We start from the raw sequence: 26,698 nt of genomic DNA on the forward strand, positions 1-26,698 counted from the left end.
CGCAGGCTCAAAGAGGTCATATTGAACATTAGGTTCGCTGCATAGAAAAAGACACGAGCGTACCTGTTGAATGCTTAATACATTTTAATTTTGTCAAATAGAGTCATTTGAGAGGGCGGATTAGCAGTAGTATGTTTATAAAACGCAAGCATCGATTTAAATCAAAGTAATCTCGTGGAAGTGTATATGTTTTTTTGAACTGTTCTACATTTTACTATGTTGACGCTGTGTTAACTAGTGTATCAATTTTGCGTCTTCACAGTTGAAGCTTTGATAAATCGTCCCCTAAGGGTTAGTTTCCACTGAGTCGTAATTAGGTTTGCGCGAGGTCGCAAATCGATAAATATGCTGTCGGAAGCAATTTTGTTTATCAACTGCTTCTGATGGCGTGTTATACCTTAATATCCGCAGCCGGACCCTTAGAAAGTATTAGAAGCCATTAAGCGATAACTTTTACCAGGTCTGCAATTAAAGCCCAAACCGTTAATACACTGTTGGAGGCTGTCGATACATTGAGAAAAATTACACCCAGCTCAACTAGGTGTAAAAGAGGAAAGTTTAGCTTTTTGAAACCTATTTCACATTGAAATTTTAAAACTTGCAATACATATTACATATATTAATAAACTGGAAAATATTATAATTAAAAATATTATTTGCTTATAGCTAAAAAAATATGTATCATAAATAAGTGTATCTTTGTTTTTTTTTCTCTTTAGAGGTGATCACAGGTATAGAGCACAGACGTTATAGTGTAAGGTCGAGTTACCATAAAAACAAATTGATTTTCAAGAAATATGACATCAGATGGAAGCGTTAACACAAGGGTAATTTACACTTACACAAAAAGAGCAACAGCACGCAATGAGCAAAATATTTCATTTGAAACCTGGTATTAAAGTGGAGCCGTAAACTACTTTTGTAGCTGTCGGCCACTTCGGTAACTTACGGCTCCATTCTTAAAGACTCAATGGAAGCAAGCCCTCAGTTACTAAGTAAAAAACAAAACACAAGCAGCACATTTCACTTCACTACACAGTGACTGTACCATATAATCTCCCGGCAGCAAACAATTATTTTAATTAAAATAAAAAATAAAAATGCATAAAAATAACCCTTACAAGAAGGGCCCTGCCCCTCCAAGCATATCTGCAGCAGAGAGATTCATTCTCCAGCTACTATAGGAGCCACAACACCATCAGTGGCAGCCCCCACTACAGACATAGCCACGACAGCCAAAAGCACCAGCAGTAGTGCTAGATACAGATGTGGTTGGTGTGCTAGTTCTTTCTTTCTTGAATCTCAGCCACAGTCACCAGCTAGAAGTTTAACAACTGGAAGAGTGTTTGGAATGTTTGTGTCACGACCTTACCTTAATTGATTGTGAAAGGTAATCACAGAGGTTAAAAGTATATTACTATAACCATGTTGGCTGTCCAAAACTGGGGAATGGGTAATAAAGGGATTATCTTTCTTTTTAAACAATACAAATTTTGGAGTTGACTGTCTCTGTAAGCGATCAGCATTATGGAGAGCTTTCTTCATGGCTGTGAGGATTGACCTGGGCACAGGCTCTATGTTGAGATAGCCTCTTTGATAAAGAAGCTGAAGGAGAAGTTAAAAAACAGTTTGTATGACTTGATTGACATCGTGCCACATTAAATGCTGGCTACCCTGTGTGATCCCTGCACTAGGTTCTGTGCCGTGTCTATTGGCATCAGAATGAGGCTTCCATTGGAGCCTATGTAAGTCACTGTAAAGGTCTTACCTGGATTTGAGTCTGTAGCAGAGATATATGCTCACCATTACAGGTATCACAGCCCAAAGTGATCAGGTAAGAAAACCACCTGGGCTGTGAATAAATGCACGGGGCTGTGTGCAAAAAACAAGGATCCAAGTATGCTGTACAAACACGGATAAATCCAAGAGAGTAGTCAAGGTATTGCAGAGATCAAATGAAGCCAGAGGTGCAGGTAAACTATGAACAGAGCTGGGGTCACAAGCCAGGGTCAGTCTTGGGGATTCAGGAACAAAGACACCTAAACAGGAAACATGAAACAAAGAACTGACACTGAGCACAGGAAAAGGCAGGGTTATATAGCCAGCTAATGAGCTGCTAATTGGTAGAAAGTCCCAGGTAAGCCTGACTGACAGGTAGTAAATGAGCACGGTAAATGGAACGGTGGGAACTGTGACAGTTCCCTCCCCTTAGAATCACCCCTGGGCATGAACAGGCTGGGTTGAGACCACTTTGAGTTCAGGGTAAAGTCAGCCTCATCATCGGACAAGTCAAGGATGTCATCATCTACATTACTGGAAAACACTGTACCAATAGTGGCCTTGGTAGCCTTCTTCCTATTCTTTTTGGTATTGACTGCTGTCGAAGTACTCGCAGCTTGCAATTCTTTCTCAAACATCACAAGATTCTGCTTGCAAACAAGAGTACTATTCGAGGCATAAGTGCAATCAGGTGGCAGTACATTGTCAGGACAGAACGTAATGCTGGTGCTTGCCGGTACAGAAGTGATTATGGTTTCTGGATTAGGCATATCATCAGAAAGTTGAAAAGACGCTTCAGGAGCAAGAGGTAGAGGCATAATCTAGGTCTCAGGGATTTCAGGACTAAAAAGAGCAGGCTCCGTAGGTTTACAGGAAATAACAGTCTCAGGGGTTAGTAGACTCTTCTGAACAGCAGAACATGAACAGCCATGACAGCAACCTTGGCACCTCACAGAATTGCATGTAGAACAAAGAGGGTAAACAAAAACAGTGCCCGTTTGGGGAGCTGGAGACTGAAGTGGGCGAATAGGGCAATTAGAGATGAAGTGCCCTCTTTCCCCACAGTAAAAGCAAAGGCAATGGCTCCTCCTTCTGGCTCTTTCTTGGGAAGCCTGCCTATTCCGGATTACCCCTATCTCCATGGGCTCCTCAATGTCCTGGGAAAGAGTATACGATTCATTAGGAACATCAAGGTTTGCGGGTGAGTACTGGTAAAAAGCATCCCAGTCACGAGGAAGCCGTGCTCTGTGGGAACGTAGAACAGTCCTAGGAACCTTAGTTTGCCTTGTGTTAGTACACCGAGTAGCCATGGCTGTTATGAAATCCCTTCAGTTGTCTAGAACAGGACTCTTAGCTAGGAGCATCTGGTGTGCCCATTTTTTTATCTGCCCAGAAAGCAGGTTGATGGCTGAGTGGACCATAATGAAGTCAGTGGCATACTTAAGAGGCTTTAGGGCAAACAGCAGCTCACAATCTACCTTAAAGGACAAGAAGCAGGAACGGCTACCATCGAATCTCTCCGGTAATAGTACAAATAGTTCACGATACGCTGGTTCTGGGTGTACCGTACCTTTAAGAGCACAAAAGTCCTGCTGCAAATCCAGAACAGGGTCAGGGCAGTGAGCATCCTTTTCATCTCTGCGGGCTCCATAATGGTCAGTTCCTATGTAAAGGTCTTACCTGGATTGGAGTCTGTAGCAGAGATATATGCTCACCCTTACAGGTATCACAGCCCAAAGTGATCAGGTAAGAAAACTACCTGGGCTGTGAAAAAAATGCACAGGGGCTGTGTGCAAAAAACAAGGATCCAAGTATGCTGTACAAACACGGGTAAATCCAAGAGAGTAGTCAAGGTATTGCAGAGATCAAAGAAAGCCAGAGGTGTAGGTAAACGATGAACAGAGCTGGGGTCACAAGCCAGGGTCAATCTTGGGGATTCAGGAACAAAGACACCTAAACAGGAAACATGAAACAAAGAACTGACACTGAGCACAGAAAAAGGCAGGGTTATATAGCCAGCTAAGGAGTTGCTAATTGGTAGGAAGTCCCAGGTAAGCCTGACTGACAGGTAGTAAATGAGCACAGGTGATCCAGGCAAAGCAATATCCAGAGTCCACCCTAGTGCTGCAGGCAGGATAAGGAAAGCTTACATACACACACACAAATAAAGAGAAGCAGCCTTGGCTTAGAGGCAAGAGAACAAGCCTAGGATACAAGAGGTCCCATGTTCAAGTCCCTCACTTGCCCCCAAAGGGGCGATCACGCCTGGCTGTCTGCATGGATTGGTGACCGTGACAGTCACTCTGGTGAGCTCAAAGCTTCCATGCAATGCGAACGTGAGGTTGTGACTGTCTATGTCTGTTTAAAATAACAAATATTTAATTCAATCCTTTTTCCACCACAAGGGTGAAGGAACCAATGTCTCAGTGCCAATTACTTAGACTTTGATTATAGTACTGTTCTGTTCCTGTGTCCACAAGCTGCCTGCCTTCCACACTATACGTTTTGAAGCTACTATACTCTTGTTGTGACTGTCTGTGTCTCTTTGACAAACATATGTTTATTTCATTTTCTTTTAAATAATCTTTTATTGAGGATTGTTAATAATATGGGAAAAAAGTTGACATTTTATAATAATGAAAAGTCACAATTGAGTTACATTAAAATGTAATATCAAAACAGACTAAAGTGCAACAACATAATATGGGCAGACATTAACTAGCTAATTGGAATCCTCATTTTATACTTTTGTACTCTATAATGCAAGTAGATAATGCTATGGCCACTTCTGGGCCAACTGGTTCAGTAAAAGGAAAAATAGCTTGAGAGCTACATATTTGACCTATAAAGTTTTACTCTTTAGACACATTTGGGTCTAACATGCCAAGTTGACATGAGATAATGTAGTTGAATTTACTTGTTGTGTCCTTTGGAAGGGGGTTGGGTGGAAGGGGTAGGAAGGGATAGGTTGAGAGGAAGGGAAACGTATATAGGTTAAAAAAAGGGGGAAATATGTGGATGGCAATTTATTTATGTAGGCCAAGGTCATCCCAAGACTGCAAGATTCCATAGTATAAGTCTACGTTGTTCAATGTCTTAAAATAAATACAAAAGTACCTGTAAAATAAAACCTAATCTAAGTTACACTAACACCTAACACTACACTATAATTAAATAAATTAACTAAATTAACAACAATTAAAACAATTAAATTAGCTAAAGTACAAAAAAAACCCACTAAATTACAGAAAATAATAAACAAATTACAAGATATTTAAACTAATTACACCAAATCTAATAGCCCTATCAAAATAAAAAAGCCCCCCCAAAATAAAAAAAACCCTAGCCTAAACTAAACTAAACTACCAATAGCCCTTAAAAGGGCCTTTTTCTGGGCATTGCCCCAAAGTAATCAGCTCTTTTACCTGAAAAAAAAAAAATACAAACAACCCCCCCATAAGTAAAACCCACCACGGCACCCACACAACCAACCCCCCAAATAAAATACTAACTAAAAAAACCTAAGCTCCCCATTGCCCTGAAAAAGGGCATTTGGATGGGCATTGCCCTTAAATGGGCAGTTAGCTCTTTTGCAAGCACAAATTCCCTAACCTAAAAATAAAACCCACCCAATACACCCTTAAAAAAACCTAACACTAACCCCCTGAAGATCGTCTTACCGGGAGAAGTCTTCATCCAAGCCGGGCCGAAGTCCTCAACGAAGCCGGGAGAAGTCTTCATCCAATCCGTGCCGAAGTCCTCAATGAAGCCGGGAGAAGTCTTCATCCAAGCCGGGTGAAGTGGTCCTCCAGACGGGCAGAAGTCTTTATCCAAACGGCATCTTCTATCTTCATCCATCCGACGCGGAGCATCCATTTCATTCAGAGTCTTCTTACTGAATGAAGGTACCTTTAAGTGACGTCATCCAAGATGAAAATCCTTTTGGCTGATGCAATCAGCCAATAGCATTGAAGTTCGATCCTATTGGCTGATCCAATCAGCCAATAGGATTGAGCTTGCATTCTATTGGCTGATTGGAACAGCCAATAGAATGCGAGCTCAATCCTATTGGCTGATTGGATCAGCCAATAGGATTGAACTTCAATCCTTTTGGCTGATTGCATCAGCCAATAGGATTTTTTCTACCTTAATTCCGATTTGCTGATAGAATTCTATCAGCCAATCGTAATCTAAGGGACGTCATTTAGTAAGAAGACTTCGTTGGAAGAGGATGCTCCGCGCCTGATGTATGAAGATAGAAGATGGACCGGCTCTGCACCGGATGGATGAAGATAGAAGATGCCATCTGGATGAAGACTTCTGCCCGTCTGGAGGACCACTTTGCCCGGCTTGGATGAAGACTTCTCCCGGCTTTGTTGAGGACTTCGGCCCGGCTTGGATGAAGATTTCTCCCGGTAAGTCGATCTTCAGGGGGTTAGTGTTAGGTTTTTTTATGGGTGTATTGGGTGGGTTTTATTTTTAGGTTAGGGACTTTGGGCTTGCAAAAGAGCTAACTGTCCTTTTAAGGGCAATGCACATCCAAATGCCCTTTTCAGGGCAATGGGGAGCTTAGGTTTTTTTAGTTAGTATTTTATTTGGGGGGTTGGTTGTGTGGGTGGTGGGTTTTACTGTTGGGGGTTGTTTGTATTTTTTTTTCAGGTAAAAGAGCTAATTACTTTGGGGCAATAACTCGCAAAAAGGCCCATTTAATTGTTGTTAATTTAGATAATTTATTTAATTATATTGTAGTGTTAGGTGTTAGAGTAACTTAGGTTAGGTTTTATTTTACAGGTACTTTTGTATTTATTTTAGCTAGGTAGTTATTAAATAGTTAATAACTATTTAATAACTATTCTACCTAGTTAAAATAAATACAAACTTGCCTGTAAAATAAAAATAAACCCTAAGCTAGCTAAAATGTAACTATTAGTTATTTTGTAGCTAGCTTAGGGTTTATTTTACAGGTAAGTATTTAGTTTTAAATAGGAATAATTTAGTTAATGATAGGAATTTTATTTAGACTTATTTAAATTATATTTAAGTTAGGTTGTGTTAGGGTTAAGGTTAGACTTTGATTTAGGGGTTAATAACTTTAATATAGTGGCGGCGACGTTGGGGGCGGCAGATTAAGGGTTAATAAATGTAGGTAGGTGGTGTCGATGCTAGGGATGGCAGATTAGGGGTTAATAATATTTAACTAATGTTTGCGAGGCAGGAGTGCAGCTGTTTAGGGGTTAATATGCTTATTATAGTGGCGGCGACGTTGGGGGCGGCAGATTAGAGGTTAATAAGTGTAGGTAGGTGGCAGCGACATTGGGGGCAGCAGATTAGTGGTTAATAAATATAATGTAGGTTTCGGTGATGTTGGGGGCAGCAGATTAGGGGTTCATAAATATAATGTAGGTGGCGGCGGTGTCCGGAGCGGCAGATTAGGGGATAAAAATTTTATTATAGTGTTTGTGATTCAGGAGGGCCTCGGTTTAGGGGTTAATAGGTAGTTTATGGGTGTTAGTGTACTTTTTAGCACTTTAGTTATGAGTATTGTACCATAAAACTCTTAACTACTGACTTTTAAATGCGTTAGGACTCTTGACGGGGTAGGGTGTACCGCTCACTTTTTGGCCTCCCAGGACAGACTCGTAATATCAGCGCTATGGAAGTCCCATTGAAAATAGACTTTACAAAGTTTACGTAAGTCTTTTTGCGGTAAGGCCAAAAAAGTGTGCGGTGACCCTAAACCTTCAAGACTCGTAATACCAGCGGGCGTAAAAAAGCAGGGTTAGGACCCTCGTAATCTAGCCGAGAGTTTGTTAAGTAACAGTGTCCAGGAAACAAAATGGGAATTATAGGGATACTTGCGATTAGATGATTTATTTGCTTAGCTGAAGGAAAGGCTGTAGTTTGAATATGCTGGTAAAATCCACACTGGAACAGTCACAGACCTCTGTTGTTCTGGAACAAAACTTCAAAGCTAATGCAATGCACATTAGGCCTGAGATGATTTAAAAAGAGGCTGAGGGAAACAGGTGCATGAATGATCAATTAATTTGGCAGGTAAGTTGACTGCAGATACTCCCCAAACAGTATGATTGTCAGTAGCAGGGAAGGCAGTCTTAAAGGGACAGTGATATCAGGCAGGCATATGTTACAGAACCCCCACCTTAAAGGGGACCTCCGGGCGCCCAACGCAATCCAAATGGAGAGAGAAAAATAATGACATAGAGAACCAGTAGTCGCTGCATGGAGATAGTGAGTCCAATCCTAAATCAAGAAAGTAGGGTTGGAGATCTCTTGAAAAAGCAAAGTGACAATGGGAATGCCATGGATTTCAGGTATCAAAAGATCTTGAAAATGATGAGAGCAAAACTTGAAGTGATTTTTCTTGTAGTCATCATGAGAATGCTTGAACGTAACATACAATGAGCTTCCAACCATGGAATCCTCCTCAGGGTTGATAGGCCAATGTACTTCATGACAGCTGACCATGTACACAGCCAATGAAAAGGCACCCAGTACTAGACATATGAATAGGCTTTCCTCAACTTCAGAAATAGAGATGCAGCATTCTGGATTGTAAACCAGATTATCCACTTTTGTATCAGAGATTTGAGTACCTTCAGAATTAAACTCTTGGCTGAGGATTCAATATACTCCAAAAGAAAAAGCTATAGCCACTTCTAACCAAATAGCAGGGCTGTCTTCAAAGTAGGAGATAGGAGTGTAGAGTGCAAGATTTGACCATTTCTTACCGTCTTCTGGTTCAATATCAAATAAGTCCTTACTGGATTCAGAATCAACAGTGTCCTCACTAGGATCAGGTATAGGAATACCTATTATGGGGCCAAGTTCAGGAATGTCCTCACTAAGATCAGGTAAAGGAATGCCCACACCAGGGCAAGGTTCCGGAATACCCGCATCAGGGCAAATTTCAGGAATGTCTTCACTAAGATCAGGTAAAGGAATGCCCACACCATGGCAAGGTTCAGGAATACCCATGTCAGGGCAAGGTTCAGGAATATCCTCAGTAGGATCAGGTAAAGGAATGTCCACACCAGGGCAAGGTTCAGGAATACTCATAACAGGGCAAGGTTAAGGAATATCCTCAGTAGGATCAGGTAAAGGAATACCCATGCCAAGGCAAGGTTCAGAAATATCCTCAGTAGGATCAGGTAAAGGAATGCCCATGCCAGGGAAAGGTTCAGGTATATCCTCAGTAGGATCAGGTACAGAAATTCCTGTACAGGGAACAGAAGTAGTAGAAAATGTAGGTTGATGCAAAGTATCTCCCAAGGAAAACATTTTCTTAGATGCAGTAACAGAAGAACTTTGAGAAGGTGGAGTGTACTGAAATATGCCACTCTCAGGTAGATGCAGAGGAATTGTGACACAAGATTCTGACTAAGAAGTTTTCTGGGGTTTAGCAGGCATACTTATTTGAGTTTGAATTTCAGGGCTAAATTATCCAGGAACTACCTCTGGAAAACTGAAAGGTTGTATATCTGAAACAAAGTGATCTTTTGCTTCTAGCACAGGGTTTACAGACATTAAGGCAGCATGATAGGGATGTAAGGAATCAGCAGTTGAAAGCAGTGTTTGTAATTGTAGAGTTTGAGAAGAGAAACCATTAAGTGTTTCAAAAACAGAATGATGGCAACTAGAGACAACATCCAGCTTGGTGTGGAGAGTATCATGAGGCAAGAGAGGATCTTGCAGAACAGAAACTGAAACAGGAGATTCAGGCTGAGTTTCCTCTCTTTACACTTCTGTAGGCAGAAAGATTTTCTTTTTCTTGTTTTTAGAGAGCTTAGCTAGCTGAGATTTCTTCCCAATATAAGGCTTCATAGGATGGTACCACTGTGGCCTGGAGTACCGTATATCAGTTTGAGAACAGAAATCCTCTTCATCACTGGATGCATAATTCTGAAATAAAAAATCAGCATAGTTCTTGAGGGGACCATTACTACAAACATCAGTCTGTAAACAGGATGCCTCTTCTTCCAGCTCTGAATCTGTTCAATCTACAGAATCCCTGGGAATATCAGAAATAGAAAGATCAGTATTTGCATGAGAGGTTTCATGATGGGAGCTGTCTGCAGCATCTATATTGTAAATATAGCATCCCAGGATGTCATTATAGCCAATAGGTTGAGGTTTTGTTTGATTTTGTGGCAAATTAAAGTTGCGCTCATACCAGTCTAATGCAAATTTAGCTGGATCTGTGAGGTATCCTCCTCATTGACATATTCAGAATCAGAGTCAGAATCCCCAGGATGGGAATCACAGACAGGAGGAGTAGATGGTATTCTGGAACAGTAGTCTTGTCTCTTTAAATCTTTAAAGATCTGATTTGTTTCTGCTGAATCTATGAATACATTCTCTTCAGTTACATAGTCAGACTCAGAATCAGTTTAACCAAAATGGAAATCACGAACAGGAGGAGTAGATGAAATTCTTGGAAAGTGGTTCTGTCTCTTTAAATCTTTAAAGATCTGATTTTTTTCTGCTGGATCTGTGGATACATTCTCTTCATTTTCATAGTTAGATTCAGAATCAGTTTTACCAAAATGGAAATCATGAACAGTAGGAGTAGAGGATACTCTAGAATGTCTTTTGTTTTTCCTTTAGGGATAGCTTGGGTCTGAGATAGCTTGTATTTTTTTTTTCTTCCTGGGTTGGTTCATCTACTACCACTGCGGAGTCCTTTTTAGATATTAGCTTTCTGTCATGTTCCGGTGTATATGCGCTCAGGACACAGACCCTCGGTTCAGTGGTAGGGAATTGGAGACACCGACCCCTGACCCGAAGAAGAGTATCCTGGACATGGATAGATGATATTCTGTGATTCATAGTTGCAAGAAGTTATTGTAGAATTCATGGTGAGTGAAACATATGTATACAATATATTCTGTCTTCAATGGAAACATAATTTGATACTGTGACTTATAGTTAATAGGAGTAGCTGCAGGAATCATGAGTGAAAAATATAACATTATTATATATATAAGATGTTCAGGCTTCAGAGTAAACTGGTAGAAGATTGTGACTCATAGATGCAAAGAGTTGCTGCAGGTTCACAGTACATACTATTATGTAGAGCTGTATGTCAGAGTAATAAGCAGAGCAGCACAGGCGATAGACAAATTGCAAATTTAAGGCATTAAATACTGTTTGTGCATATATTGGAGAATCACAGGAAAGCTATTTAACTGAACACATAGATGCAGAATTCTGAATATATTAATACATTTGCAGGAGGATATTTCAGTTCTGACAACTTGTAGCAGTGAATAGTTATAAAGTTCTGAGTATGATGCTGTTGTAGCAGTTAGAGAGTGATTATAACCAAATGCATACTTGAAATTTAGAATAAATTTAGAGTTTGTTAAGTAGCAGTGTCACTGTCTAGGAAAAAAATGGGAATTATATTGATACTTGCGATTAGATTATTTTTTTGCTTAGCTAAAAGGAAAGGCTGTAGTTTGAATATGCTGGTAAAATCCATACTGGAACAGTCAAAGACCTCTGTTGTTCTGGAACAAAACTTCAAAGCTAATGCAATGTACATTAGGCCTGAGATGATTTAAAAAGAGTATGAGAGAATCAGGTGCATGAATGGTTAATTCATTTGGCAGGTAAGTTAAATGCAGATACTCCCCAAACAGTATGATTTTCAGTAGCAGGTAATGCAGTCTTAAAGGGATAGTGATATCAGGCAGGCATATGTTACACTACTTTAGACACTACTGGGGGGGGAAGACTGTTTCCAATCTCTTGCAATAGCCAGCTTTGTGGCCGTGAGTAAGTAAGACAGTAGAAGTTTTTCTGCCTCATTTAATGTAGAAGTTCCATGATGTAGGAGCCCCAACACTGGACTCAGACGCACAGGGATGTGTAAATTGTTTAAAATTCCAAAAACATTTCTCCACAGACCTCTTATCTTAAGGCATTCCCACCAAATGTGTATGGTAGTACCTCCAACATAGTGGGGAGGAAGTTCTATAGTATTTATGTAGGGTAACTGGGACCAGATGCCAGAAGACTGTCAATTTATAATAAAGTTCCTATAGTGTTGCCCAATGTAGGATTTGTTTAGCTCTTGTCAGCTCCCTTAACCACTCAGCTGCCTCTGTCTCAATGTGTAGGTCTTTTTCCCAGGCCCTGTACTGGTTGCGTTTACTGAGTTCTGGGGATTAATATGTCATAATGAAACAAGAGGGACCCTTTCCTGTGTCCCATTTCTATTCTCAAACTGTCAGGTTTCTTAACGCTTGGCCTGCTAGTCCCCAAGATTTAAGAATACTAGCTAAGTGAATGTATTCAAACTGAAGCGGCAGGCAGAGATAATTGTCAGCATTTAAAGAGAAAATTGGTAAATTTGCAGTTTCTGACCATTTATGAATATGGGTTTAAGGCATTGAAGCTAATATGCTTCAAATCTTGTACATGTGTGATGGGTGAGGCGATACAGTTCCTGTGTGTTTTTTAGCGTCCCAATGTTTTAGAGCGTCGAAAATAATTGGATGGTCAATTTTTAAAGATTTGCGCATATGGGCTGGAATCCAGGGGAGATCTGAGAGAATTATACCTTTGGGTAAGAAAGATTGTTCTACTTCTACCATCTATAGCAGGATTCTTTCAACTTCTAGCACATAAGATGAGATAAACGAGCGGCATCATGGTACAGTAGTATACTGGGGTATGTTAGGCCTTCTCTGTTTATTGGCTGTTGGATCACAGTGGTGGCCACCCTAGGTCTTTTAACCTTCCAAACATAAGTTGATTTGAGACTCTGAAACTTGTTCAGTATTACTCTAGGAACAGTTAGATTTATGCACCTAAAAAGGTAGGTAAGCTTTTGAAGTAGCAACATTTTGACAGCTATTCTGCCCGTCCCCGAAAATTCTTTAAACTCCCATCCCTCTAATAGCATTCTAAATTCTGATATACGATCCGTAAAATTTTTGGAGATCATTAAATGGAAGTCAGGACTTAGATGGATTCCCAATGATGGAGACCACTGAAAAGGATATATCCTTTGTAGGTCAGCAAGTTCTTCCTGTGGTATATTCACACGGTTTTTGTGCAGTTAAGCTTATAGAAGCTGCATTTTCCGAATTTCTCTATACAATCAAATATCGCTGGCATGGATTGTATGGGAGGCGTAAGTAATAAGGTTACGTCATCTGCGAATAACACAATTTTATGCTGTAAGTCTCTGAACATAATTCTTGAGATATTCAGGTTGAGCCTAATCATCTGCGCTAATGGTTCTATCACTAGTTGGAACAATAAGGGGGACAAAGGGCATCCTTGTCTGGTCTCATTTAATATGTCAAAAGGGGTTGAAATGAAACCTACTCCACTAACTCTAGCTGAAGGCTGAGAATACAATGCTTGAGCCGCAGAAATGAACTGAAATGGTATGTCAAATATCTTTAAGACTTCCTAGAGATAGTCCCACCTGACCCTGTCAAACGCCTTTTCAGCATCTAGAGACAGGGCCAGGAGGTGGGTCCCTAGTCTCTTAGCTTAAAAAGAAAATAAAGGAAAGTCGAGGGGTATTATCAGGTCCCTCTCTTCCAGGCATAAAACCCACCTGATCTCTGTGTATAATGTAGAAATGTGCAATTTGTTTCAGATCGATTCGGAAATTCGTCCGAATTCGTAAAATTCAGGATTCGGAACGATTTAAATTTCCGAATTAAAATAGTGCCGAATCTACCAAATAAATCAGAATTAGTTCGGATTTATTCAGATTTATTCGGTAGATTCGGATGGCCATGGATTACACTAGTATTGTACAGTATATTAGGTTATATCACTCTGCTATGGGTTACACCTAATATACAGTACATAATACTAGTCTAATACACAGCACATCCCACCTAACACTTACCGAAATTCCGAATTTCCGAAACGAATCGAACCGAATCCAGCCGAATTTATTCGAATCCGAATTAATCCGAAACGAATCCGAACCGAATTGAATCAAATTTTTACGAAATCTAATCGATCCGAACCGAAATTCAAAAAAATCTGAATCGATCCGAACCAAACCGAATTTTTTCACCATGCATATGTCTAGTATAATGTTATTTAAAACTCCCGATACGCAGTTGGCTAGAATTTTTGAGTACAACTTAATATGAGTGTTAATAAGCAATGCCTATAGTTTTGACATAAATGGGGGTCTTTACCTGGTTTAAGTATGGTAATTATTTCCGCCTCCAGAAATTCCTTAAGGCAGGTGCTCTTTAGTGCAAAATTATTGAACATTCTTAATAATAAAGGGCTAATAATCTCAGAAAAAGTTTTATAAAACTGTCCTGTATACCCATCAGGTCCTGGTTCTTTCTCCCTTTTAAGTTGCTGGATTGCTTCTTGAAATTCTTCCATGGAAATTGGAAGCTGCAGCTGTACTATGTTATCTTTACTTAGCGTCGGGAGTTGGAGGGACTTCAAATACTCGCGCGTCTCCTAAATCGAGGTTATATCAGGTGCTAGCATGTTTTTTAAATTGTAAAGATTAGAGTAGAAGGATCCAAATGAATCTTCTATGTCTTTAGGGGATATCGCAACACGTCCCTCATATTTGATCAAGGGGATTGAACGCTGAGCCTGTCTATGTCTGAGTTTAACCGCTAATAGGGTATTCCCTTTGTTGCTATGGTAATAATAGATTTATCTAAATTTACTACAAATATTTTGAGTTCTCGTGAGTTCCACAGCCGGTTTGTGCGTACGATATGGTTGTTTTAAGCTCCTTACCGCACACAATTCAATCGCTGTTTTGACGTGCTTGTGCATGCTTTCCCCATAGACATCAATGGGGAGAAGGTGTCAGAAAAAAACCTAACACCTGAAGCGCGAAATGAAAAGCTCCGTAACGCAGCCCCATTGATGCCTATGGGGGAAAAAAAGTTACGTTTAAACCTATCACCCTAACATAAACCCTAAATATAAACACCTCTAATCTGCTGCCCCGATACCTACATAATGTTATTAACCCCTAATTTGCCGCTCCCGATATCGCCACCACCTAAATAAAGCTATTAACCCCTAATCTGCCGTTCCCGATATCGCCACCACTATTCTAAAGTTATTAACCCCTATTCCCCTGCACCCCAACATCGCCCACACTATAATAAATCTATTAACCCCTGTTCCACCACTCCCCAACATTGCCGCCATAAAATAAAGCTATTGACCCCTAAACCTCTGGCCTCCCACATCACTACCACTAAATAAATCTATTAACCCCTAAACCGCCAGCCCCCACATCGCAACAACCTAAATTAAGCTATATTAACCACTAAACCTAACCCTAATGTAACCCTAACACCCCCTAACTTTGAAAAAATAGGAAAAAAGTTCTGGCTTAACACTATGAACATGTCCCAAAAAAGGCCAAATGTGAAGCGGTTAGTGCTCGGTGGTGTTAACCATGGTTAAGGGTCAATATAAAAATAAAGGTAATAGAAGTAGTATAAGTCCACTAGTATGTATTTTGAGTAAATGTAGACAGATGATGGTCACTCACCCAGTAGCGTGTCGAGCATCCACTATTGCAGTATTAGTAGTATTAGTCCCTGACTGCTCATTCAACAACGGGTTTTCAAGAACAGTGTGTAGGCAAACAGATGATGATCACTCACCCTGTAGCGTATCGAGCATCCACGATTGCGGAGAACAGAGTACTTGTCCCTGACTGCTCGTTTCGACAACGGATCACCAAGAGGATGGATTTTCGTCTTAACCGCTGTCAAGTTCAAGTCACCGATGTGAGGACTAAAACACAGCGGCTCCTGCAACCCTCACCAAACTTCGGGACTCTGTGACGGTGACGTGATACGACTTTCCTCCAATGAGAATAGAGACCGGTAAGTCACATGCAGCATCAAACCAATCCGGTACTCAAACTTACAGCTGATCTTCGACCCAAAGGAATACACACACAGAGCTTAAAAAATATATGCAAGGCAAACCACCGGGGGTAGCCACAATATCACTGTTGGAGTCAGGAACAAATGATAGGATTCCTTGTAATCCAATAAAATGTTAAAGTAAAAAGAGAGATGTTCCGGAACTCCAGAAATGGTATAAAAACAAAGGCTTTTTTGCGGTACAATTAAAATAGACATGATAGGCACATAAGGTTTTACACGTTTTGGCCTGGGCCGTAATCATAAACCTAACCAGACACAGGTATGTGCTGTTTAAAAAGGGTAATATGTAAAGGTTATTGGTTAGTGCTAAACACACCCATATTAACCGTATGTGTATAGAACTGACACAGAATTACAAAATAAACAGGATGGCATATTCACAGGGATATAGGAGCATAACATTGAACGAGGCTTATAGAACCGAAATTATACAATGCATGAGAAACCACAATTCATAACTGACATATATATTCAAACATCAATCACGCAGATGAAATTTTGTTTGTGCAGAACAAGGTATAGTTTATAGCAACAATTCTTTACCTTTTATGACAGTTCATGTAATTACAAGAATGTCTGGTGTTTATAAAACCAATGAATAATCAATAAATTTTATAAAATATATAGTGTATGTCATATAACACATGTATAAATATATATGTACAAATCCATAATTCGTTAAATGTGAAAAAGTTATCAACCGTCTTGGTTAAAGCCACAAAATGGATGTACAGGATATTCAACAATCAACATATGAAATATGCATAAATGAACAAATAAATAAACCAATGCACAAAAAATATATATGTATATGTGTATTTCAAAGGAAGAAATCCCCAACATTCAAACTTGAGGAATATTATTTAGATAGCTTGACTATGTTTAGATGTCACAAAAAATATATAATAAAAAATATAATGATAATAACTTCTTGGAAATTTTAAATATGTAAAAAGTAAATAATAAATAGTGGTGTATACTGTTGTATATAAACTGATATTCCATTCAATTTGGTGTTCCATATATGTACTGGCTGGAGAATATGTAGAAAGTTACTGCTTATGAATCATGAAGCTGCTACCTCCAATGATTGATAATATCAAACTCGGAGTTCCCTGTCTTTGTAAATAGAAAACCCCCTTGAAGCAGAAGTAATTATGTTCCAAGAGATATTTTGTTACTCGTAGAAGATATGCAATGGATTCCTCTGTTAGATCAGCACTGGAAGAGAGGAAATACCTAATAGCCTCAAGACCCATATGATGCGGTATGCTCGAGTATCGAGTAGAGAGATATGACGTCAACCATGAACTAACTGTAGTCATCATTCCACTTAAACTCTTTTAAGAGTTCCAGTATGTGTGAAGAATCACATATATAGCTTGGTAATGCCAAGACATAGGGCTGGAGGACCCCATCTAACCAATCACACAATGGTTCTAATAAAGAGCCTATTCCTGAAACTATGCGACGACCCTTAATGTTTTCAAGGCTCTTGTGGACTTTGGGCAGATGATAGAACACAGGGATGACTGGATGTTGAACATACAGGGAGTCAGCGGTTTGCTGATCAAAAATTCCCAGATCAACCCCGTCATCCAACATCTGCCCAAGTTCACGTTGGTAGCGTGTTGTTGGATTTTGATGGAGGATGGAATAAGTGCTCTGGTCACTAAGCTGTCGCAATGCTTCCCCCACATAATCAGCCCTATCCATCACCACCACACTACCTCCCTTGTCTGATTGTTGAATGACAATGGATTCATTATTTTGAATAGAAGCAATAGCTTCTTTTTCCGACTTGGAGAGGTTGTGTGGTGTGGATGTGGGTGATTGGTTTAATTTGTGGAGGTCTTCAACCACCCTCTTATGGAATACCTCCAAGGTTTTTCCCCGATGGTGTATCCGGTAAAAGTTTGAGGTTGCTTTTCTTTTTGGGAAGATAGCATTAGTGGAAGCTACTGTTAGCATAGATTCTCTTTCCAAACTTTCAAGGGATGCAATACTGCAAGCTTCAGAAAAACTAGTTGCTAGAGAATCATGTCTGATGTTGGAAGTTGTGGCATCAATGGGAGTATAGGTATTGTCAACCATATTGAAATGTTTATTTAATGTAATCTTCCGAACAAAGCGATTCACATCAATGATAGTTTGGAAAAGATTAAATTTTCTGTTCGGACAAAAGCCCAAACCATACTCCAAAACTTTGGTCTCTGCTTTATTTAAAGTATAGGAAGATACATTAATTACACTAGATTTAATTAAGTGGTCACTTTTGGATCTCTCAGGGTGTATCTGTGTTTTATAGTCTGTTCCCCCCCCCTCCTGGATGCTTTTTGGCCCCGTGAAAAACCTGGGGCTGGGTGTTTGTCATGACCTGAGGGTTTTTTGTCTGTGAATTTTGTACATTTTTAGATCTGGCCCCTAGCTCATTGGGGACTTCAGTGTTGACTAATATACTAGATGATGGGGGATTAGCAGAGTTTTCAATGCATGATGCCGGAGTTTGATCACAATTGTTGTGGTCATTATCATTACCAGAGCTCTCATCACAAGAGGTAGAGACCCCCTGAGAGGAAACATCCTCATCGGTAGTTTCTGGGTCAGAAAAGGTGACCCTCTTTTTAGTCTTATTTTTCCTCCTCTTGTGATGAGAGCCCTGCTGATCGAAGTCTGTAGAAACAACAATGCTATTATTAACATCTGTATTGTTTTGTTTATGATTTTTGTTGTTACTGTTGATGTTATTCCCAATAGCCCTTTGTCTATTATAAGCATAAGTGCATCTAAATCTTCTTTGTTTCTGCCATATGAAAACCTGCCCTTCAGTGTAATCCTTTTGATCACGTAAAAACTTTGTATGTTTAGTGTGTATTAGATCTTGCCTAGAGGACTCCACAACATATCTCAACATACAGTCAAATTTAACATATTCATTACTACTTTTAAATTGATTCAAATCTGCCTGCAATTTAGCAATATCATTCCTAATGGTAGACAACTGATCACTTTTAAACTTTACAATCATAGCCATTAGTCTTAGCGAACATTCAGATAATATACAATTCCATTCTCTAATAAAATCTTGATCAAGAGTCTCAAAGTTAGGAAATTTCTTTACTCTAAGGCCTCTGGGAATCATGTTTAGATCAAAGTATTTATTGAGGATCCAGTTGTCTAATTTAAACCTGATTTCTTTTAGTCTCAAGGCCTCCAAGTTATTAAATAAATCTCCCAATTTTATGTCAGCTGATGATGTGGTAAAAAACTCCTCAAGTTCTAAGCCCTCCAAATCCTGATCGTCCAAATTCTGTAATGAGTAAAACTGTGCCGGTTCTAGTGCGTTATCCATGTCAGAAAGCTATGAACAATGAGAGACTACCCCCTAAGTTGCGGTACAATGGTCAAAGGAAAAGTCCAGAGTCAAGGATTAATGTGAAAAAATAGGAAAAAAGTTCTGGCTTAACACTCTGAACATGCCCCAAAAAAGGCCAAATGTGAAGCGGTTAGTGCTCGGTGGTGTTAACCATGGTTAAGGGTCAATATGAAAATGAAGGTAATAGAAGTAGTATAAGTCCACTAGTATGTATTTTGAGTAAATGTAGACAGATGATGGTCACTCACCCAGTAGCGTGTTGAGCATCCACTATTGCGGAAAACAGTATTAGTCCCTGACTGCTCGTTCAACAACGGGTTTTTAAGAACAGTGTGTAGGCAAACAGATGATGATCACTCACCCTGTAGCGTATCGAGCATCCACGATTGCGGAGAACAGAGTACTTGTCCCTGACTGCTCGTTTCGACAACGGATCACCAAGAGGATGGATTTTCGTCTTAACCGCTGTCAAGTTCAACTCACCGATGTGAGGACTCAAACACAGCGGCTCCTGCAACCCTCACAAAACTTCGGGACTCCGTGACGGTGACGTGATACGACTTTCCTCCAATGAGAATAGAGACCGGTAAGTCACATGGAGCGTCCAACCAATCCGGTACTCAAACTTACAGATGATCTTCGACCCAAAGGAATACACACATGGAGCTTTTAAGTGGAATGATGACTACAGTTGGTTAATTGTTGACGTCATCTCTCTCTACTCGAGCATACCGCATCATATGGGTCTTGAGGCTATTAGGTATTTCCTCTCTTCCAGTGCTGATCTAACAGAGGAATCCATTGCATATCTTCTACGAGTAACAAAATATCTCTTGGAACATAATTACTTCTGCTTCAAGGGGGTTTTCTATTTACATAGACAGGGAACAGCCATGGGGGCAAAATTTGCCCCCTCGTATGCAAACTTGTATATGGGATGGCTTGAGCGTTTTTTCATCTATGATGTTAGAAACCCCTTCGAAGCGGAAGTAAAGTTCTACCAACGCTTCATAGACGATCTGATCTTTATTTGGTCGTCTATGGAAGCAAGAGCAGAATCCTTTTTTCAATACTTGAATGATGGCCCACATAGTCTCAAGTTTACCTCTGAATGGAATAAAAATACTGTTAATTTTTTGGATATTACCTTGATAGGTGATAGCATTGAACATAAGATTCATTCTAAATTATTCAGAAAGCCAATATCAGGCAATACCATTCTACATCAAAAAAGTGGACATCCACCACATGTTTTCAAAGGGATAGCTAACAGTCAATTCTTGCGAGCAAGAAGAATTTGCAGTAATGAGCAAACATACATTGAGGAAAGTCAGGAAATCAAACAAAGACTTAAGAGTAGGGGTTATTCCCCCAAAATGCTGGATCAATTTGCACAAAAAACACTATTGAGTGATAGAGAACAGTTGCATTCCAAAAAATCGAAATCAAAGGATGATAGACCACTGTCATTTATCACTCAGTATTCATCGGATTATAATTCCGTTTGTAACATCATTAAGAAATATTTCCCCATCCTTTGAGGGGATACACAATTACAGCCAATGGTAAAACAGGGATTCAAATGCATATATTCCAAAAACCTCATTCTGGGCAATATTTTGTCCCCTAGTGAACTTCCCAGCAAGAGTAGGAATACTGGAACTTGGCTTCAAGTCAATGGAACATACAAATGTGGCAGTCATAGATGTAAAGCCTGCGACACCATTGTAGAAAGTAAAGAATTTTACTCATGTGACACGAATGAACAATTTGTGACCAAGGGGTGCATAAACTGTTCAACAAGCTATGAAGTGTACCTTATAGAGTGCCAGGAACACAAAAAACAGTACGTGGGCATGACAAGTAGAGATGTCAGGACCCGTATCCGTGAACATCTAGGATACATTAAGTATGAAAAACCTTGTTCAGCTCTTTCAAGGCACTTCATTGAGGTTCACGAAAAAAACATAAAATCATTTAGGTGGAGGGGGATTGAAGTGGTACGTTTTCCCCCCAGAGGAGGAGATGAGGACCAAATTTTGGCTAGGCAGGAAATATATTGGATCATGAAGCTGCATACCCAAGTACCACACAGTTTTAACTCCGAGTTTTATATTATCAATCATTGGAGGTAGCAGCTTCATGATTCATAAGCAGTAACTTTCTACATATTATCCAGCCAGTACATATATGGAACACCAAACTGAATGGAATATCAGTTTATATACATCAGTATACACCACTATTTATTATTTACTTTTTACATATTTAAAATTTCCAAGAAGTTATTATCATTATATTTTTTATTATATATTTTTTGTGACATCTAAACATAGTCTAGCTATCTAAATATATTCCTCAAGTTTGAATGTTGGGGATTTCTTCCTTTGAAATACACATATACATATATATTTTTTGTGCATTGGTTTATTTATTTGTTCATTTATGCATATTTCATATGTTGAATATCCTGTACATCCATTTTGTGGCTTTAACCAAGATGGTTGATAACTTTTTCACATTTAACGAATTATGGATTTGTACATATATATTTACACATGTGTTATATGACATACACTATATATTTTATAAAATGTATTGATTATTCATTGGTTTTATAAACACCAGACATTCTTGTAATTACATGAACCGTCATAAAAGGTAAAGAATTGTTGCTATAAACTATACCTTGTTCTGCACAAACAAAATTTCATCTGCCTGATTGATGTTTGAATATATATGAACTGTTTTAATCAGTTATGAATTGTGGTTTCTCATACATTGTATAATTTTGGTTCTATAAGCCTCGTTCAATGTTATACTCCTATATCCCTGTGAATATGCCATCCTGTTTATTTTGTAATTCTGTGTCAGTTCTGTACACATACGGTTAATAGGGGTGTGTTTAGCACTAACCAATAACCTTTACGTATTACCCTTTTTAAACAGCACATACCTGTGTCTGCTTAGGTTTATGATTACGGCCCAGTCCGAAACGCGTAAAACCTTTCTTATGTGCCTATCATGTCTATTTTAATTGTACCGCAATAAAACCTTTGTTTTTATACCATTTCTGGAGTTCCGGAACATCTCTTATTTTACCCCCTAACTTTAACATAATTAAAATAGAGATAAATTAAAGTTACAATTATTAACTAAATAATACCTATGGCTGGTATAATTTTTTTTAATCTCTTTAAAGCAAGTGCTTGGCACAATCCAAAAAACAAGCAAATGTCTCTTAGTCGGGGGGGGGGGGGTATGTCAGGTTGTGTCTGGAGAGACCACTGCACTCTGTAATGGATCCATGTTTTTTGTCTTCAGATTGTTGGTACCATGATGCGGGCTGGGATACATCAGTTTTGATGAAAATGTGATGAGAGACAATCTCCTGTCAGTAATAATAATTAAGTATAAACCAACCCACCCCAAATATTACATTTATAAAATAAATGTAATATTTCAGCCATCCTGGGCAGCCATTGCCACCCAACACCCATGAACCTCAGGTTTTCATCAAGGCATCATTAAAGGTGTGTGCACTGCACAAACAATAACATCCATATTTTCTTTTTCATCATAGGTTCAGGTGGAAAAGAAGAAGAATGTGGGTCGTTGAAGCTTGTCCTCTGTCTTGCCTGCCTGCTTAGTTTTTTTAATTTTACCAAAAATGCAGTACACAGAAATTAGATGTATAAATAAAAAGCTTAAAAATTACATAGAATGACAAAACTAAAGCTAGTATAGCCGATAACTGCTTCAAAATGGCTAAAATCTGCACTGTTGTTCAAAACAAAAATTTTAGTTAAAAAGAAAATTTCTAACAAAAAATATTTGAAACAAATGGGACCATGAATGAAAATTAACTAAAACCCCTATTTATTTTTTCTTCAAATTCTTTTTATTAAGAGAGAAGTATCATACATTCATGTATACAATACAATGTCAAAGGCATTAGATATATTCAAGCATGAGTCATATTACATAGCATTGTAGCTAATACATTTGACAATCCACTAGACATTTAATTGCGTGGACACATATATACAACCTAAACATGGTAAAATTGTTTTCTTCCATTTCTCTCTGGTTTCCTTCTTTTTTCCTATGTTTTATATTGCAAGAAACCCACTAAATACCCTAAACTAAATTAAACTCCTTTATCAAACTAAGCAACTGTGTAACTTGAATTCAAACCTCCTTTTCTTTTCTCGGCGGGGCCCAGAGGGGAGGGGGAAAAAAAAGGGGGGTTATATATAGATAGAGATTTGGGGGGGGAGGGTAGAAGCAGACAGAGAGATCATAGGAAACATGAGGACATTCAGGAGCACACATGAATTCCATCTCTGCACAAACATTCTCCAATAAGGTTAGCTAGGTGGTTCCTGAGCAGGGAACACCTGAGACCACTCCCCTCTCAGGGACTCTTCTAGAAATATGGTTGTGTCTTTAAACGGTCTCAGGAGTTGTCTCTGTATTTCCAACTCAAACGTCAGAAAAAGTCTATGCCATTTCTTCAAGAACTGGCTTCATCTAGATTGTATATCCATTTGTATGTCAAGCTGTTCAGTGAACATCTGCAACTTTAGCCTATTCATAAAGCACGTGACTGAGGGAGGAGAACCGCTAGTCCAGAATTTCAGAATACATTTCCTGGCCAACAGCACCACCAAGCTCAGCACAATGTCATATTGTTTAAATTGCATGTCCCACTTTAAAAACAAGATCGCGTCAGGTTGTAAGGTAATGGGGACACTCAGCTTTCTCTGAATCCAGTATTGGATGTTACTCCAAAATTGTTGGACCTTAGGGCATAGCCACATATAATTTAGCAAGCCTGGGGATTCAAGAGAACATTTGGTGCATTTATTGGCACAGTTAAGATCCCATTTCGCCAATATCCTAGGTGTTAAGTATGCTCTGTGTGTAATCCGTGTCTGTGACTCCCTGAGTATCGCTGAAAGTGTGGCTCTTCTTGTCTTTTCCATGCTATCGCTCAAATCCCCCCAGGAGGGTACTTCTAAACCCTCTCTCTCCCATCCCATCAGTAAGTTAGGTTGTATGAGCTGGAGATGCCTCTGTATCAGATCCTGGTAGATCTCTGTTAGAGAAAATCTCCCCATTGCAAATAGCAATTGTGATAGTCGAAAGGGCGAACCCTCCCAGAAATCTTCATTGTCTCTGATCACTGCTCCTATATAATGTTGCGTCTGCAGATAGGCATAGAAATGGTGATTTAGTAAGGCAAATTCCCTTTGCAAGGTGGAAAACGTTTTGACCGACCGAGTGAGCGGAGCTAGTAAAGGCTTTATTGAGGATAATCCCCGCCTCTCCCAGATGTCAAAAGGCAGCATATCTAGCCCTGCTAGAAAATCTGGGTTGTTGCTGAGGGGTAGATACCGAGATTCATGGCAGGACTTCTTCAAAAATTTGTGTGCCAGCTGCCACGCTTTCAGGGGGTCATTATATAATGTGTCAAGTCCTAGGGCTTTAATGCTCCTGAAATCTTTCATGTGCGGCAGGTATGCTAACACCGCCTGTTCCAATTTGGGCTGGCAGAAGTGATGTGTGCCAACCTTCCAATCTATCACTAGATGTATCAGGGCCGCCCAGTTATAAAATTTAAAGTCGGGCAGAGCCAGGCCCCCTTTCAGATAAGTCATACTCAGTTTGTCGGCAGCTATACGCACCTTTCCCCCTTTCCATAAAAAGTAACGTGCTGCTGAATTTAGTTGCTTAATATCATTTTTGGTTAGCAAAAGGGGGAGCATGAGGAGGGGGTACAGTAGTCTCAGTAATATCACCATTTTAAGCAGACTGATCCTACCCGCTAGTGAGAGTGGCAAGGATTTCCAACTCCTCATCTGGCCCTAAAGCCTGGAGCACACTGGTGTAATGTTGTTTGCATATAGTTTGTTCGGGTTAGCTGAGATTTGGATGCCAAGATATGTAATAGAATGCTTCGCAACTGTAAATGGATATTTATAGTGGTTGTGGTCTCTTTTTGCTAGCCAAAGAATTTCAGAGTTTTGCATGTTGACCTTGTAACCTGAAAAGACACCAAAGTCATGGAGTGTTTGTACTATGGAGGCTATGTGTATATGCGGATCTTATACAAATAAGAGCATGTCATCCGCATAGAGTGCTAAATGTTGCGAGGCCCCTGCAATGTCAATACCCGGGAATATTTGTTTAAGTTTGATTGCCAGTGGCTCCAGGGCCAGGTTGAAGAGAAGGGGTGATAGAGGGCATCCCTGCCTGGTCCCCCTCCCTAAACGTATCTCTGGTGAGAACATATTATTAAAACAAATATTTGCTACAGGGGTGCTATATAAATTCTTAATAAGGGAAAGAAAGGATCCGGAAAAGTTGAAAATTGATCATGGTGGAAAGAAGGTGTCCCCACTCCACTCTGTCAAAGGCCTTCTCTGCATCCAAGGACAGCAGGAAGGCCTCCGATGTTCCGTCGGGTCTCCCGTCTCATTTTTTGTTCCAGAAGTGTTGAACTATCTGGAGAACTCTAAGCACATTCACCGCCGAAGACCTTGCATACATAAACCCTGTCTGATCTTCATGGATTAAGTGTGGCAATATGTATTTCAGCCTTTCAGCCATAAGTTTGGTTAGGATCTTGTAATCCGAGTTCAGTAACGAAATCGGTCTGTATGATTCAGGGAGGAGGGCATCTCTACCTGCCTTAGGGATAAGGGTAATAAATGCCTCAGAAAAAAAAGGGGTTGGTACCCGACCATCCTGAAAGTAACTTTGAAACAAGTTGGTGAGAATCAGGGTCACCTGAGGTTTGAGTAGCCAATAGAACTTGATGGGTAATCCATCAGGTCCCGCTGCCTTTCCCAGGGAGATGGACATAATTAGTTTGTCAATCTCTTCTCTACAGATAGGGTTATTTAATTTTTCCATTTGCTCTGGAGAGAGTTGTGGTAGATGAACAGACTCCCAGAAGTTCTGTTGTACTAGTGTAGAGGAGGGGGGGGGTCGCTGGAGTAGAGTTTTGCATAGTAAGCTGCAAAAGCTTCTGCGATATGGTTCGCTTCTCTGACTATTCGGCTATCATGTCGTATCACTGCTACATGTTTGGTAGCCGTGCGTATATTAATTAAGGATGCAAGTAGTTTGCCTGACTTATCACAAAACCTATAGTATTTACCTCTGATGCGCATAAGAGTTTGTGATGTAGAGTAGGCGAGCATGGCGTCGTATTCCTTTTTGGCTGAGGTATAGTTTTGATGCAGAGTTCGAGATGGTGTTGCCCAATATTTACGATAAGCGAGCGCCAAGCCATCTCTTAACCGATGTAACCTTTCCGTGACCTGTTTTTTCCTACGAGCCATGAAGGCAATAATATTACCAGTGAGCACCCCTTTAGCTATGTTCCAAAACAGTTCAGGGTTTTCTAAGTGTTGCACATTATTAGTCTGAAAGTCATTCCAGCACTCTACTAGGTAACTCTGGAACTCCTGTGATGTCCCCAGATATCTCAGTAAACGGAAGTTTATCCTATTACTGACCTGTACTCCTATATCTATGAATAATGCCACTGGAGCATGATCAGAGACAATTACTTCCCCAATTTTTA

This window comes from Bombina bombina, chromosome 2 (genome assembly GCF_027579735.1).
Source record: "Bombina bombina isolate aBomBom1 chromosome 2, aBomBom1.pri, whole genome shotgun sequence".
Classification (NCBI taxonomy): domain Eukaryota; kingdom Metazoa; phylum Chordata; class Amphibia; order Anura; family Bombinatoridae; genus Bombina; species Bombina bombina.